The sequence below is a fragment of the Babylonia areolata genome, chromosome 27 (assembly GCF_041734735.1).
Source record: "Babylonia areolata isolate BAREFJ2019XMU chromosome 27, ASM4173473v1, whole genome shotgun sequence".
Lineage (NCBI taxonomy): Eukaryota > Metazoa > Mollusca > Gastropoda > Neogastropoda > Buccinidae > Babylonia > Babylonia areolata.
The window spans coordinates 30,619,725-30,624,724 of NC_134902.1; the positions used below are offsets into that span (position 1 = coordinate 30,619,725).

The 5,000-nt window shown below is 43.6% G+C and overlaps 1 protein-coding gene across 1 annotated transcript in view; it reads left to right on the plus strand.

The window, feature by feature from the left end:
* LOC143301393 (uncharacterized) overlaps positions 1 to 5,000 on the plus strand; it is a 46,457-nt gene that overhangs the window by 34,451 nt on the left and 7,006 nt on the right. The window lies entirely within an intron of this gene.

The window sequence follows — 5,000 nt, forward strand, 5'->3', positions numbered from 1 at the left end:
AGCCTCTGCTTTATTCTCTCCAGAACTGCAATAGGGGGGCTTTGAAGATGGACATGAAAAATGCCTGACACACACAATCCAAACAAAATCAACTGCATATTTCGTCACACGCGAACAAACAACAACAATAATGATAATGATGATGATAGTGATAATGATGATGATGATGATAATAATAATAATATAATAATAATAATATAAAGCCAGTGAAGTGTCAGTCGGTGCAACACAAGAGAACTTGTCATCATTATGTGTGTGTGCGGGGGGGGGGGTTGTTGTTGTTGTTTTGTTTTGTTTTTTCTTCTTTTCTTTTTTCACATAAAGCGGATCAATAATGTGCTGTTTCTTCTCAAGCCAGCTTGTGATTTCTGGGCACAAGGAAAAACAGCGGTGTGTTTCGTCGGAAACCAATTTGTTGTCGTTATTTAAAACAGAATAAATCAATATCGTGATCCATTTCTCGGCCACCTATAGTTGCAATGGTCACGCAGTCTTTGAGTGACAATGCCCTCTGTCAGTTCGTGGAAGTAATAGTAAAAGTCGTAACAGTAGCAGCAGCAGCAGCAGGCTGTGGAAAAACTGAAGTCCTACAAAATATTTAACTTCTGTTGTTGTTGTTTTTCTGACAACATGCTTTATAAAATGAAGGAAAAAATGCGGAAATTTCATTCATTCAACTGACGTTAGGAAATGGGGAAAAAATGACAATCTGGCATGTTCCGTTCTGCTTCACCTGTTCATTATATGTGGCATTTCTATAATTGAAAAAAAAAAAGAAAAAAAAAAGATCAAGATATAACCGCAGTGAACCTGGCAAAATGATGAAAACAAAAGCAGAAGAAAGCTGAAGAATAAAGCTGGTGACATGAACATGTATACGCGTCACGACATAGATATATATCTCTCGGGTGTCCGAACTGTTAGATATTGTGCAGACTTGTTGATCATACCCTAAGGTTACTGTGTGAAAATTTTCAATGAATTCGGTTTCTCTATCACTGAGAAAATACTTGTCAAAAAGCGGTTCACTTTTTTTGGGGGGACACCCAATACATGCGTACATGATTCAACTTTTTTTTTTCAACCAATGATGTGCGTATGATGTTTTGTGGTTGGTTTCTTGTTCGTTTTTCTCCACATTCCTTTTCACGCTGCTGTCATCCTTGTCGACCGTTATGTTGAGTGCTTAAGATGAGATGAGGTAAGGTCAGATAATGGATAAAGTGGAGTGATGGCCTAGAGGTAACGCGTCCGCCTAGGAATCGAGTGAATCTCAGTGCACTGGTTCGAATCACGGTACAGTCGCCAATATTTTCTCCCATTCCACAAGACCTTGAGTGATGGCCTGGACACTAGTCATTCGGATGAGACGATAAACCGAGGTCCCGTGCGCAGCGTGCACTTAGCACAAGTAAAAGAACCCACGGCAAGAAAAGGGTTGTCCCTGGCAAAATTCTGTAGAAAAATCCACTTCGATAGGAAAAACAAATAAAACTGCACGCAGGAAAAAATACCAAAAAGCAACAACAAAAAAATGGGTGGCGCTCTCAGTGTAGCGACGCGATCTCCCGGGAAGAGCAGCCTGAATTTTTCACACAGAGAAATTCTGTTGTGACGAAAAAGAGAAATATAATACAATAGAAATACAATACAATATCTGATAAAATGATATCATCGGAGATCGGATTACATCAGAATATCTTTATTGTATCAAATTAGAGAAATTTGGCCAGGTGCATTACACGCAAACATGGATGTAAAAAAGCTATATTACTTTCTTCTTCTTTTTTTTAAATAAAATGAAATAAAACAAATTTCGAAGACACAAATGCAAAAGCATTGCATATATCGTTTCATACACTCACCTCACACATTGCAGGTGATTTATCTTCAGTCTGTGTTGGTGTTGTTGTTGTTGTTGTATCGTGTCTGATTGTGCATAAAATTCAAACGATTTAAAAGAGTGTAAAACATAGGTATCAGAAAGAAGAAGCGAGAGATGCAGACAGGGGAAGGGAAGGGCTGGTGGGAGAGAATGAAAATGGGGGCAGGAGGGGTGGGGGGGTGTTGGGTGGGGATGAGAGAAGAGAACAGGCTGGGAGGCTCACCACCACACCAAAGGCTCACCAAAGGCTCACCAAAGCAGCAGCTGTTATCAGACTACAGCAGGACGCAGGAACAAGCGGCTTTCCTGGCTGGAAACGTGTGTTTCCACGTTCTTCAACGCTTGGGACAACGACAGGCGGAAATTGAATGGAGACAGACTGCTTCTTGGAAAAAGGATAGTGGAGGGTAGGGGGGGGGAGGGGGGACGGATGTGCGTTTGTGTAGAGGACGGGGAGGAGGGGGGGGGGGGGGGGGGGAGGGCACGGGGGTTGTGGAGGGAGGGAGTATAATGTTTATTAGTCACGGAATATGTGAAGTGTGTGTGTGTGTGTGTGTGTGTGTGTGTGTGTGTGTGTGTGTGTGTGTGTGTGTGTGTGTGTGTGTGTGTGTGTGTGTGTGTGTGTGTGTGTGTGTGTGTGTGTGCATGTCTGCCTGCTTGACTCTGTGTGTGTGTGTGTGTGTGCGCGCGCGCGCGCGCGTGCGTGTATATGTGTGTGTGCGCGCCCACGCACCGCATGTGTGTGTGTGGAGCGTGTGGAGTTGAGATTAAGAGAACATTCATTCTCCATTATAGAGTGCTGAGACATCACATTCTAATGATGATGAATGCAGAAACGAAACCTAAGACGATTGGGGGCACGAGGAGAATAATAAGGGAGGAGATGAAGAAGGGAGACGTGAACAAAGTTGAAGACGAGGAGGAAATGGAAAATTATATTTTGGATAATAGTTCTAACTTTCTGTCGTCACGAGAGAGTTTGGGGGCAGAAACACAGCTAGTCTATCTGTCTCTCTGTCCATCGCTGTTCCGTTCCCAGTCTGTTCCGTTCTCAGTCTGTTCCACTCCCAGTCTGCTCTATTCCCAATCTGTTCCATTCCCAATAATCTTTGTTCCATTCCTAGTCTGTTCCATTCCCAGTCTGTTCCATTCCCATTCACCTTTGTTCTATTGCCAGTCTGTTTCGTTCCCAGTCTTTTCCATTCCCAATCTGTCCCATTCCCAATCACCTTTGTTCCGTTCCCAGTCGGTTCCATTTCCAATCTGTTCCATTCCAAATCACCTTTGCTCCATTCCCAGTCTGTTCCGTTCCCAGTCTGTTCCATCCCCAGTCTGTTTCGTTCCCAGGCAATTATGTTCCATTCCCAGTCTGTTCCGTTCCCAGTCTGTTCCATTCCCAGTCTGTTCCACTCCCAGTCTGTTCCATTCCCAGTCTGTTCTATTCCCTGTCACCTCAGTTCCATTTCCCAGACTCCTCTGTGCCGGCAGACCAAAGCTGCCAAGAAACCCAGGACTGAGAATCGAGACTGACGTCCACTGACTTGCCTAGGTCCAGGCAGACGTGTCTCTGTCTGTCTGTCTGTCTGTTTGTCTCTCTCTGTCTCTCTGTCCCTCTGTCTCTCTCTCTCTCTCTCTCTCTCTCTCTCTCTCTCTCTCTCTCTCTCTCTCTCTCTCTCTCTCTCTCTCTCTCTCTCTCTCTCCATTTGCTCATTTCTCGGAACCTAAATGCAAGAACCGCGACGAGAAACATCCAGTGTATTGAGAATTTCGATGTTGGTGATTTTGATAGTATGGATGAGTCCCCTTTCCCAAGAATTTCTCAGGATGAACACACGAATCATTTTGGTGACCAACTCCTTGAATTTTGTGGTATATTTGACTGCCTGATCCTCAATGGTCTGTCTGATAATCATTTTGATGATGGGTGTACATATATAGGTGTTTCAGGTTCCAGCACAGCAGACTAATTTTTTTCGTCACTAGAATTATTTACCTCCATAGATTTTGTGTCTCTTGTCGTAGAGAGTTATGTGGAGTCAGATCATCTGCCAGTTATATTGAAATGTCTAACTAAGGCTAAAATTTCAGCCTGTGCTGAGAATACTAGAAAAAGTAAATAAAGTCCCTTTAAAATCGAGTGAGATTCAGATAAAGAATATGAATTCATTTACCAGCTTAAGAGTCCCATTTTACAAGACAAACTGAATTCCGCAATCATTTGTGCGGACGAAGATATTGACTCACATTGTCCTTGATTGTTGACCGTTTAAAGTCTGCTAGCATTTGCATGATGAAAAGAAACTCAGGGACAAAGAGTAAGAAGCGTTCAGAATGGTTTGATAATGAATGTCAACAAATGAAAAAAGAGACAACGAGAAGAAAACTCAATAAATTTAGAGCAACAAGAGAAGATGACGACAGAAAAGATGAAGTACAGACAAGGAAGACTTACAATAAAAATGTTGAGAACAAAAAAGCAGACTTTTAAGCGAAATAAAGTAATATCACTTGCCTCATGTTTATCGGAGCCTTCTTTTTTTAATAGCTTGATTAAATCTACAGAAAAAGGGGGTTATTTCCAATTTCGGGGAAGTGCGGTGCGAGGGGGTGAGCGGGGGTGGGGGGCGGAGGGGGGGTCGATTCTTGACTTGTCACAAAAGACTTTGGATTGTGAGGCTAGCCCAAAATGACCCCCGATATAAAACCTTGCAACGGACGAGGTGTGTGTGGGGGGGGGGGGGGGATTGTTTGAAGCTGTTACACCGGGTTATTGTAAGGTGTAAGGTGCCCACCCTCACGTACCTGTCTGGTGCCGGCAGCTTTAACTCTCTCCATACGAACGGCGAAAGAGACGACGTTAACAGCGTTTCACCCCAATTACCATCATCAAAGTATTGCAAGCGGAAGGCTCTTATACTGAAGAGGTGAATGTTGACAAAGAATGCCACAATTCTGACGACGGAAGCTAAAGGTTGGGTCATTGAGACACCCACTGGACATCCGAGGGGTCTGTGTAGAGGAGAAGAGAGGACTGGCCGTACTGAGTGAGTTAAAGCATCGGACTTTCAATCTGAGGGTCCAGGGTTCGAATCTGTCTCGGTAACTGCACCTTGTG